At 43.2% G+C, this 12,832-nt stretch overlaps 1 protein-coding gene across 3 annotated transcripts in view; it reads right to left on the minus strand.

The window, feature by feature from the left end:
• Positions 1–12,832, minus strand: part of LOC139419477 (cell adhesion molecule 1-like) — a 521,843-nt gene that overhangs the window by 192,044 nt on the left and 316,967 nt on the right. The window lies entirely within an intron of this gene.

Consider the following 12,832-nt stretch of genomic DNA (forward strand, 5'->3'; position numbering starts at 1 on the left):
TATGTAAACTTCTGACCCACTGGAATTGTGATACAGTGAATTATAAGTGAAATAATCGGTCTGTAAACAATTGTTGGAAATATTACTTGTCATACACACAGTAGATGTCCTAACCGACTTGCCAAAATTATAGTTTGTTAACAAGAATTTGTGGGGTGGTTGAAAAACAAGTTTTAATGACTCCAACCTAAGTGTATGTAAACTTCCGACTTCAATATGTTGTATGTTGTGCTCTAATGTAGCAAGATGACAGTTAGCTAGCTGGTACTGGGGGGGATTGAATAGTGAATGTGAATCTCTGGGAACTATTGCTTAGGTAAAAACATTAGCCAATCCCCGGTCCTCCCTTCTGCATGCCCGGTGCAATTATGGCCCCTGTGGGGTGCCGACCAGGAAGAAATATTGCTGTGGTCACAAAAGAGCCCATCTTGGTGACAGGGAAAAGGCATCACCTGCTCTCTTTTTCACATTTTGTCTCTCTCGTCTCATTTTCTCTCTCTTTCTCCATTTCTCATGTTGTTGTTCCCCCCCCCCCCCTGTCTATGGTACCAGATTGCAGGGAATTAACTGTGTCTGGGGGAGAAGAGCTGGAGGAAGTTGAGACTAGCTAAGCCCCGCAGGCTGAGGCAGGCCACGCAGCCCAGGCAATTGATATACTTTCATGGGCAAACTTCCTGGGACTGGCCCCCCTTCTCCACCTGTTCTGACCAGCCAACAGGTGAATAGGAGTTAGTCATGTTAATCAAGTGCCTGGATCTCAAGCAGAGTTATTGGAGAGTTATTGGATCCTGGTTATTTACAACCACAGCTAGGAAGGATGTTGTGCTTGGGAGTAGTATGGCTGAGTAATGATTTCGTTTGAAAGACTGTGGGAGGTTTTATGATGTGACAAAAGAGGGAACTGTAATGGTGCAGTATTCGGCAACAACAGGTGTGGTAATGGTGAAGCCATAATACATTAAAAGGGTGACTAATAGTAGTGCAGTATTTGGCAGACACTGAGTGGTGGTGGTTGAAGCGCTATGTAATGTGACACAGGGGGGACTGTAATGGCACAGTACGTGGCAGGTCGGGGATTAGAGAGGGAGCGATGGACAACAAAACAAAAACAGAGAAGATCAATTGAGAGAGAGAAACATACATTCCTCCTCAGTGAATTTCAGAAAAATGTAAATAGTGAAACATTAAAAAAAGTTATCCTTTTTAGATAAAACTATACTATTCATGTCACCATATAATTTATTATTTATTGCAATGAAGGTCTACAGTAGCCTCAACAGCACTCTGTAGGGTAGCACCATGGTGTAGCCGGAGGAAAGCGAGATTCCGTCCTCCTCTGGGTACATTGACTTCAATACAAAACCTGGGTGGCTCGTGGTTCTCAGCCCCTTCCATTGACTTACACAGTAATTATGAAAATTATGATGTCCACCCAATCAAAGGATCAGAGAATGAATCTAGTACTGAAAGCATAAGGTACAGCTAGCTAGCACTGCAGTGCAGTGCATAACATGTGGTGAGTAGTTGACTCAGAGAGAGAGAAAGACAATAGTTTAACAGTTTTGAACAAATTAATTTCTTAAAAAATGAAGGAGTAGCCAAAGAGAGAGAGTGCGAGAGAGAGCTATCTATATTGCATATTTTTTTCCACTCTCACTTACTTAGCTAGCCAATGCAGCTACCTAGTTTAGCTTACTGAAACACCCGGCTCAAACAGAGAGAGATGCTATGTTACCCAGCTGGCTATGGTTATCCAACACTAGAACTCTTTCAAGTGAAGGTAAGCTTTTGGTTTTTATGTATTTATTACCAAGAGGCCTGTCGATGTAACTGCTAAACTGCTTGCTGACTGTACACTGCACTGCATGATTGTAGCGGGTTTACTAACGCATTAGTTCTAGTAGCTATGTTGACTTGACGTTAGCTAATGGTGACAATGATGTAGCCTGTGTGTAGCGGTAAGCGGTTATGATATGAATATTTGCCTTGGAAAGTTTTTTAGTCTGGTTACAGACAGCTGATGAGTTGCGCACTGAAGTTCACAGGGAAAAGGTGAGAGAAGGAGAGCGGGTAGATGTGAGAAGGAATGCAACGATCAAAGGGATCACGCTGTTTGTATGTGGCTGCCATGAAAGTGAACTGTGTTTGAGTGTGATGAGGGGTGTATTCATTCCGCCGATTTCTTAAAGGAAGCAAACACGGATAAACATACCTGAATTTGTCCAATAGAAACTCTCGTAGATGCAGGCAAGAATGTGCAAGGTGGTATTGAATGTGTCAATGTCTGTCACCTCTCCCGACCTGTGCACCTACGTTGTAAACGATCCATCATAGGCTAGGTTTGTAGCAACCTCATGATGGGTAGAGGGAAAATGTTTGTATCGTGTAGTAATCAAAACCTTTCTATGTTACCTTGAGCTGGGTGATTGGAATATGAATGACAGTCATCTAATATACTGTAATAGAAATAAGGCCACACTCATTTTTTAATTTTTTATCATACTCCCTCATCTTAAACGGCACCGACCGCCACTGGCCTAAATATATTTATAGAGAGATGCAAAGCCACTGGGCTCCCAACAGAGAAACAACAGTGAGCTGGAGCGTAGGGCTGCCAGACCCGAAGAGGGAGGAGAGACAGTGGCACTTCAGTATGCAGCCAATGTGGAGGAAGAGTGAGCAAGAGAGAGCGAGAGATGGGGATAGGGGTTGTCTCACATCACCCAAGAGCCAGTGACCATGGCTGAAGGCTGCAAGGAGTGGGTCACACATGCCTGTGAGCGTGTTCAAGTGTGTGTCCAGATGTATCCTGTCTGCCTGAAAGAGTGTATGTATGTATGTGTGTGTGTTCGTGGTGTGTGTGTGTGTGTGTGTGTGTGTGTGTGTGTGTGTGTGTGTGTGTGGAGGAAGGGCTTGGACAGAGCTGATGCACCCCCTCACTCACACACTGGACCGTGGTGTCCTTTGAGCTTAACTGGAAGCTTGAGGGTATGTGACATCAACCATGAGCCACTGAGCACAGCTAGGGAATTGGTGTGTGTTTGTGTGTTTTTTTCCTGTGTGTTTTGAAGAAAACATTGGCACCTTCGAGGGTCTGAGAGCAAGGTTCGAGTGAGGCTACAGCAATCCACATAAAATACACCTCAAACACACATATCACAATAATATTGCCCCTAACAGCCATTAAGGGATGTAAAAATGAAGTCACACATGAGCCCATGTGTCATCTCCGGGGAACTCTTGGTTGCCGAGGAGAAAAACAACACATTTCTAAAGCCCTTTATTTAATTCCACCTGTCGTGTTGCAGCTAGTCCAAGTGTTGTACATTTTGTCAATATTAGATCTATGTAAACAATGCCATCAGCTGCAACCTGTAGCAGATAAAGTGATGTTCGTTATCACCCCGCCAATGTTTCCCCCATCTTTAATTTATGCTAAAACAAGAGATGTCTGTCTGTAGGATGTGATGTGTGGACAATTTTAGCTGTTTCTCTGCAGTGTATAGTGTGTGTGTGTGTGTGTGTGTGTGTGTGTGTGTGTGTGTGTGTGTGTGTGTGTGTGTGTTGTATGCATTTAGGGTGTCTATGATGTACATTTGTGTTTTTGTGTTTATGGCAGGTGTGTGTGTGTTAGAATGAGATGTGTGTGTGTGTGTGCGTCCCCACCAGATGCTGAATTAAGCATGACAGACACAAAAGCCTAATCACCTTCACAGCCCCAGCCCCGGCCTCATCTCCTCACTGGCTTGTGACCCAAAGAGTTGCTATGGCAACAAACAAAGTCTCATTTATCTCACAACATTTGCATTATTTTTTTCGGAGGCGGTGGATAGTTACTGCATTTCCGTACCCGCGCCTTTTGATAATACAGTATGAGGCTCAAAGGTTTGATCATGCAAACCAACTCAACATATCTGGAAATAGTAATCAAAGGCTTGACAACAGTAGTTTTTTAGACAATAAGTCCACTATCATCTTAGATTTGCAGTGGTGGAAGTGAGGAGCCCAATGTGGTGCTTATTCAAACTAAAAATAACCACCCTGAAGATCATTATCGAGTTGCATTTCAATTAAATCATTTGTACTTTTTTTTACACTAGATCCCATCTAATCTGGGCTAATTCCAACCAAAGCAATGTGAGTAACATATAATGTAGCTGAACTGAGTGGGTGCTAGTATGTGTGTGTGTGCACACATCTGTGAGTTTGCAGGAGTGCCAGTATAGCTACACTAGAGTGTGTGTGTTTGAGTGTGAGTGTGCACATGTGCCTGTGCACGTGTGGTGATGAATCTCCATGTGGGCACCTCGTGCACACCTCCAAAACACTGCAATAAATCACACACCTCCAAAACAGTGCAATAAATCACGGTGCAGTGCCACGGACACCGTGTTTCCTGGCCCTGACAGCTTCAGATGGATGGAATGAGAGACTGGGCATATTAATACACCTCGAGCCCAGCTCACAGGACAGGTAATCGCCACACGCCGCATGATAATGTTGCTACATAATGACTTATACCTAGCCTAGCGGCGCTAGCGGCGAGCACTGAAGCGCACTGACAGGAAATATCAATATTCATTAATAAAGTTATTTAGAGAGGGCAACTAACGGCCTGAATGGCTGAAGCGCGAGTGAGAGTTGCTTGTCTTGTAGATGGGACGCTTGTGGTGGACAGACTAAGCAGAGTAAGTTGTCGGCGTTACAAATGGAGCCGTCTGTTTTTGATTGTTTGGAGTTAGCCATTTTCTCGGTTTCATGTCGCTAAATGGTAACCTGCGGCTCTCCTTTTAAATTAGAACCAGTGTAGCTAAATTAAAATACACGGTCAGAAAGCAATTAATGAACAGCTCTGGTAAAGTCTATAATGTGTTCGCACATGCAATACATACAGTATGATGTGTATTTTTTTAAATGTTATTTGTTTATTTATATTTCTTTATTAATTTCACCTTTATTTAACCAGGTATTCAAGTGGAGAACAAGTTCTCATTTACAATTGCGACCTGGCCAAGATAAAGCAAAGCAGTTCGACACATACAGTGGGGGGAACAAGTATTTGATACACTGCCGATTTTGCAGGTTTTCCTACTTACAAAGCATGTAGAGGTCTGTCATTTTTATGATAGGTACACTTCAACTGTGAGAGACGGAATATAAAACAAAAATCCAGAACACTTGATTTTTAAGTAATTCATTTGCATTTTATTGCATGACATAAGTATTTGATCACCTACCAACCAGTAAGAATTCCGGCTCTCACAGACCTGTTAGTTTTTCTTTAAGAAGTCCCCCTGTTCTCCACTCATTACCTGTATTAACTGCACCTGTTTGAAATCGTTACCTGAATAAAAGACACCTGTCCACACACTCAATCAAACAGACTCCAACCTCTCCACAATGGCCAAGACCAGAGAGCTGTGTAAGGACATCAGGGATAAAATTGTAGACCTGAAAAGAGCTGGGATGGGCTACAGGACAATAGGCAAGCAGCTTGGTGAGAAGGCGACAACTGTTGGCGCAATTATTAGAAAATGGAAGAAGTTCAAGATGACGGTCAATCACCCTCGGTCTGGGGCTCCATACAAGATCTCACCCCGTGGGGCATCAATGATCATGAGGAAGGTGAGGGATCATCCCAGAACAACACGGCAGGACCTGGTCAATGACCTGAAGAGAGCTGGGACCACAGTCTCAAAGAAAAACATTAGTAACACACTACGCCATCATGGATTAAAATCCTGCAGCGCACGCAAGGTCCCCCTGCTCAAACCAGCACATGTCCAGGCCCGTCTGAAGTTTGCCAATGGCCATCTGGATGATCCAGAGGAGGAATGGGAGAAGGTCATGTGGTCTGATGAGACAAAAATAGAGCTTTTTGGTCTAAACTCCACTCGCTGTGTTTGGAGGAAGAATAAGGATGAGTACAACCCCAAGAACACCATCCCAACCGTGAAGCATGGAAGTGGAAACATCATTCTTTGACGATGCTTTTCTGCAAAAGGGACAGGACGACTGCACCGTATTGAGGGGAGGATGGATGGGGCCATGTATTGCGAGATCTTGGCCAACAACCTACTTCCCTCAGTAAGAGCATTGAAGATGGGTCGTGGCTGGGTCTTCCAGCATGACAACGAGCCAAAACACACAGCCAGGGCAACTAAGGAGTGGCTCCATAAGAAGCATCTCAAGGTCCTGGAGTGGCCTAGCCAGTCTCCAGACCTGAACCCAATAGAAAATCTTTGGAGGGAGCTGAAAGTCCGTATTGCCCAGCGACAGCCCCGAAACCTGAAGGATCTGGAGAAGGTCTGTATGGAGGAGTGGGCCAAAATCCCTGCTGCTGTGTGTGCAAACCTGGTCAAGAACTACAGGAAACGTATGATCTCTGTAATTGCAAACAAAGGTTTCTGTTCCAAATATTAAGTTCTGCTTTTCTGATGTATCAAATACTTATGTCATGCAATAAAATGCAAATGAATTACTAAAAAATCATACAAAGCAAACCAGAAAATCTTATTGTAAGTAGGAAAACCTGCAAAATTGGCAGTGTATCAAATACATGTTCTCCCCACTGTACAACAACACATAGTTACACATGGAGTAAAACAAACATACAGTCAATAATACAGTAGAAAAATAAGTCTATATACAATGTGAACAAATGATGCGAGATAAGGAAGGTAAATAAAAAAAGGCCATGGTGGCGAAGTAAATACAATATAGCAAGTAAAACACTGGAATGGTAGATTTCCAGTGGAAGAATGTGCAAAGTAGAAATATAAATAATGGGGTGCAAAGGAGCTAAATAAATAAATAAATACAGTAGGGAAAGAGGTAGTTGTTTGGGCTAAATTATAGATGGGCTATGTACAGGTGCAGTAATCTGTGAGCTGCTCTGACAGCTGGTGCTTAAAGCTAGTGAGGGAGATAAGTATTTCCAGTTTCAGAGATTTTAGTAGTTTGTTCCAGTCATTGGCAGTAAAGAACTGGAAGGAGAGGCGGCCAAAGGAGGAATTGGTTTTGGGGATGACCAGAGAGATATACCTGCTGGAGCGCGTGCTACAGGTAGGTGCTGCTATGGTGACAAGCGAGCTGAGATAAGGGGGGACTTTACCTAGCGGGGTCTTGTAGATGACCTGTAGCCAGTGGGTTTGGCGACGAGTATGAAGCGAGGGCCAGCCAACGAGAGTGTACAGGTCGCAGTGGTGGGTAGTATATGGGGCTTTGGTGACAAAACGGATTGCACTGTGATAGACTGCATCCAATTTATTGAGTAGGGTATTGGAGGCTATTTTGTAAATGACATCGCCGAAGTTGAGGATCGGTAGGATGGTCAGTTTTACGAGGGAATGTTTGGCAGCATGAGTGAAGGATGCTTTGTTGCAAAATAGGAAGCCAAATATAGATTTAACTTTGGATTGGAGATGTTTAATGTGAGTCTGGAAGGAGAGTTTACAGTCTAACCAGACACCTGGGTATTTGTAGTTGTCCACATATCCTGGACACATAGAACCGTCCAGAACCGTGCTGGACAGGTGGGCAGGTGCAGGCAGCGATCGGTTGAAAAGCATGCATTTAGTTTTACTTGTATTTAAGAGCAGTTGGAGGCCACGGAGGGAGAGTTGTATGGCATTGAAGCTCGTCTGGAGGGTTATTAACACAGCGTCCAAAGAAGGGCCAGAAGTATGCAGAATGGTGTCGTCTGCGTAGAGGTGGATCAGAGACTCACCAGCAGCAAGAGCGACATCATTGATGTATACAGAGAAGAGAGTTGGCCCAAGAATTTAACCCTGTGGCACCCCCATAGAGACTGCCAGAGGCTCGGACAACAGGCCCTCCGATTTGACACACTAAACTCTATCAAAGAAGTCGTTGTTGAACCAGACGAGGCAATGATTTGCGAAACCAAGGCTATCGAGTCTGCCGATGAGGATGTGGTGATTGACAGAGTCGAAAGCCTTGGCCAGGTCAATGAATACGGCTGCACAGTATTGTTTCTTATCGATGGCGGTTAAGATATCGTTTAGGACCTTGAGCGTGGCTGAGGTGCACCCATGACCAGCTCTGGAACCAGATTGCATAGCGGAGAAGGTGCGGTGGGATTCGAAATGGTCGGTAATCTATTTGTTGTCTTGGCTTTCGAAGACCTTAGAAAGACAGGGTAGGATAGATATAGGTCTGTAGCAGTTTGGGTCAAGAGTCTCCCCCCCTTTGAAGAGGGGGATGACTGCAGCTGCTTTCCAATCTTTGGGAATCTCAGACGACACGAAAGAGAGGTTGAGAGGTATTGAAGAGGTAGTACCTTTCTTTTGGCCTTTTTTTCTACACTTGCAGTGCATTGTATAGTGTGGCAATCCATAATTCAATTACATGTTATTTGTCCCAAACAAAACACATGATTCTTGGCCCAGAGATTTCAGATCAATGAATTTAACATGTGTGCCGGTTCACCTGGGCCTCCCTGGGAGCTTTTACATGAAAGAAGAAGGACTAATCTTGGAGTAACGTGTTAATGCAGACCCAGCGTAAACAATCCACTCGAGCCAATGATCTGCGAGTCAAGTGGTGGTGAACTGCTACATTGACAAAGAACTGGAAATATGGATTCAGTCATGATTGCATTTAGATGCCGATTTAACACCACTCAATACGCCAATGGTGGGAGATATACGTTTCCAGGCAAAAATCCACCAATGACACTCGGCTCATGGACTCAACCCTTCAACACACCCAAAAGGATATGGAAAAACTAGTTTGTTATGAAGTTAAACATGAGATTTTTATGACAGAATGTAAAAATTTTGTGAAATAAATAGTTATTTAGACAAAATTACACTACCCAAAAGGCACTTTATTTGTGGTATGACAAAGCTATGAAATAATCACCTTATCTTAGCAAAATCAGGAGTGAGAACCCTACCTACTTCTAATGAGGTAACAGGTAGGCCTACACTTTAATACAAAGAAACGAATCAGCAGATCAGTGCCTGAAGAGGCACAAAAAGGCAATAGTTTGCTAAATGACAGCTTCTTAGTATGGGAGTTTGTTTGCTGTTGTTTTAGCAGTTCCTACTGAAGGTTATTTTCCCCTCTTAATCTTAGTCATTGTTGTTCTCTGTCACTTTGAGTGGAGTAATTGTCAGAGCTGAGCACCTTTCAGCATCGCGCAGCAAAGTTGCTGTGTCTTGCCAGTAAACAGAGCTGTACTTTGAATACCTAATGCGCCCCACCAAAAGGCCATGTGCACTGATAGCAGATAGCACCTGCGACTAAAAGGAAGGTAAAAGGAGTGAGAAAAAAAGGGTTAAAAAGTTCAAGAGGAGGAGAACATACAGATCTCACAGACTTTTTGCTCCAAGCTAAAAACCAAAGTGAGACCAGCAATTTGGGCTTGTGATCTTATCTTGGACCACTACTTCAGGGAGTAATGCTCAAATGAGATTTAAGAATTATACCGCAGTTATTTTGAAACTACTTTCTGTGAAAGTAATTCATCTATACAGGCAAAACCTAATTGAACCTGATTGATGTTCTTCTCAGTTTGAGCCAGTTAACATTTTCAGTATGATAGTACAATTCATTGCTGTAGCATAATTAAGTACAGCAGTACACATATTGAAAGCTATAAACTCATTCCTTTATTGCAAGTCGGCCAGGTGTATGTGGGCACAAAACAGCATTATTGCATTGTACAGTAAGGTTACAACAGTGTGATTAACGCTCGTTATACCACAATACAGATACGGATGCAGAAAACTGTCCGTTGTTGGTTTGAAGAGGTACAGTAGAGACCTATCAGTGGTATAATATTTAAAAAAAATAGTATACAGTTTTTGTAGTTGTTGTTCTGAACCCACTGCCGCAAGTCATCAGGATGTGGTCAAGTTGGCCAACCCCCCACCCGCCCGTTGGTTGCGCCTGTTGGTCTGCCCTGTATGGAGTTTGCACGCCGGCTGTACCTTTACCCCAGTCTGCCCTGTACAGAGTTTGTGCATGTCCGGTATCCCAATATGCATGGTGCAAGCTACCTAAGTTAAATATCAAGGGTACTCCTGCAGCAGCATAACATTTGATTAACACCCGATAAGACTTGATTTACATGATCAATATTCGGTCTGGTTAGCTGATAGATGCTGCTCGTAGGCTATGACCCTTTGACCTAACTCCATCTCTTCTTCAGTCAAGAGTTGCACGTGTGTCAGGGCACGTGTGTCAGGGCAACACAGGTAACTAACCTCCATGTACTTATTTAAGAGCATTGAAGATAAATTACAATCAGTAAAAAATATATATTGAGCTAACCAACTAGCAGATCAATCATCAACATTAATGACCGTCTTTTCAGGCACTAACTAGCTTGCTTACAATTTATGATGACTGTTGTTGCAGAAATAATAGGCCTATTCTCAAAAAGTAATTATGTTCTGAATTTCGATATATGGATTATGAAATCATTATGCCATTTTTTTTAAGAGATTGGTGGGAGAGGGGGATAACTGAAAGGTATATGCACGGCCCTGCTACTACAGCATGAACCTGATGGACCATACAGCATGTAGTGCAGAAAGGCTGCTGGAATGATGGTAATAACCATATAGTGCATATCACCATGTCCATTTTGCGCCTCATTGGCTGGCATACTGCAACACTGCAGAACTGAGTGCCCAACAGCATATCCAGACTCCAGTTCATTCAGACGAGAGACAACGATGCGATTCTCTTTGGAACGAGGGCGATTCGCTCTGCATTACGTTTGCTTCCCTATATATTATATAATACATGCTGCATTTGTAAATGTGAACATATAAATCAAAGTGACAAACACAATCAACGGACAGAAAATACATTCACGGGTGTGCATGAAATATAGGCGGAATTCAGTAGGAGTTTAAGAAAAAAGGAAGGACAAAAAAAACTGCTGACATAAATGATAGAAAAGGGCCACGCCACATATTGTATCTTCAGCTCTAGTGGGGTCTCTCATGTTTTCATGTATACACTGATCAGGAATTTGCTCAGCTCAGTCTCCTGTCCACACATCCATGCTGCCAATTAATGGGTGGAGGTATCAAACATGGCATGTGTTGCCCAAGTATGGACAAGAAAAGATGATAAAGCATTTTACCTTTTGACTACAGGCTCCGAAGTTAAGCAACTGAGTAGAGGTGGGAGGAATCCTGCTGAGTCCCTGCTGATTTATCACTACACCAAAAGGAGCTTGGCAGCCGACTTCACAGGGAAGTCGTGGAGGGGAGGGAGGAAAACGCAAGGGGAAGCTCGCGAGGTCAAAAGCAATCAATAAATGATCCCTGAGACAAAGCCTCCATTATTTCGAGGGGGATCGATACGACTTTTGTGACTCAAACACTACAACCTATTCTTCTTGCTTATCAGCAAACTTCGGCTGAGGCACTTTTCTATGGTCAATTATTAAAATCAACTCGGCCGGCTTCGTAAACATCTACTCGGTGGCTCTGTAGATTAATGCTTGCATCGTGGCCCTCCACAAGGTCATTTTTCCATTAAATGGCTTTTACGTTTTGACTTTGAAGTTCATAAACCGTTATTTAGATTTATTCAGACTCAGATAATTCCTCAAAATCAATTAAAAACCCTTTTATTTTATCATCAAATGGGGCTCTGGCAAAGGGAATGGGGAAATACAAACCGTTGACCGTTAATTTCTCTCTAATGGTTATGGTCAAAGAGGTTATTCAGTTTCCAGATGACACATTACAGCATCAGTGGGTACAACTCAAGACCACATGATTTAACTGATTAATGGAAATGTTCTTTAACTTTTCCAAATTATTCAGCAATATGAAATGGACCTCGATCTACTCATCAAAGGCCTAGGTGCTACAATTGAAGAGTAAAACAAATCAAGAGCAGCAGAAGAGATTTGGCTATGATACCAAATGTGGTGAAATACGTAAACATAAATCTGCTCCTAATAATAAAAGTCATGTTTGCTATGCTCCTATAGGCTACTTGGTTATCCAAAGAAACTAGAAAGTACACTATATATACAAAAGTATGTGGACACGCATTCAAATGAGTGGATTCAGGCTATTTCAGCCACACTCATTGCTGACAATTGTAAAACAAAATTGAGCACACCGCCATGCAATCTCCATAGACAAACACTGGCAGTTGAATGGCCTGCTGAATAGCTCATTGACTTTCAACATGGCAACGTAATTGGATGCCACATTTCTGCCCTGCTAGAGCTGCCCCGGTCAACTGTGAGTGCTGTTATTGTGACATGTAAACGTCTAGGAGCAACAACAGCTCAACCGCGAAGTGGTAGGCCACACAAGCTCACCAAACGAGACGCCGAGCGCTGAAACGCGTAGCACGTTAAAAAAGAAATTGCCTGTCCTTGGTTGCAACACTCACTACCGAGTTCCAAACCTCCTCTGGAAGCAATGTCCGCACAATAACTGTTTGTCGGGAGCTTCATAAAATGGTTTTCCACGGCCGAGCAATCATACACAAGCCTAAGATCACCATGCGCAATGCCAAGCGTCAGCTAGAGTGGTGTAAAGCTAGCTGCCATTGGACTCTGGAGCAGTGGAACACCGACTGCGAGCCAGGCCTAATTGCCCAAAATCAGTGCCTGACGTCACTAATGCTCTTGTGGCTGAATGGAAGCAAGTCGCCGCAGCAATGTTCCAACATATAGTGGAAAGTCTTCCCAGAAGAGTGGAGGCTGTTATAGCAGCAAAGGGGAACCAATTCCATATTAATGCCCATCATTTTGGAATGAGATGTTCGAGGAGCAGGTGTCCACATACTTTTGGTAATATAGTGTACTTCTCTCGCTCTCTCC

Source organism: Oncorhynchus clarkii, chromosome 10, assembly GCF_045791955.1.
Source record: "Oncorhynchus clarkii lewisi isolate Uvic-CL-2024 chromosome 10, UVic_Ocla_1.0, whole genome shotgun sequence".
NCBI lineage: Eukaryota > Metazoa > Chordata > Actinopteri > Salmoniformes > Salmonidae > Oncorhynchus > Oncorhynchus clarkii.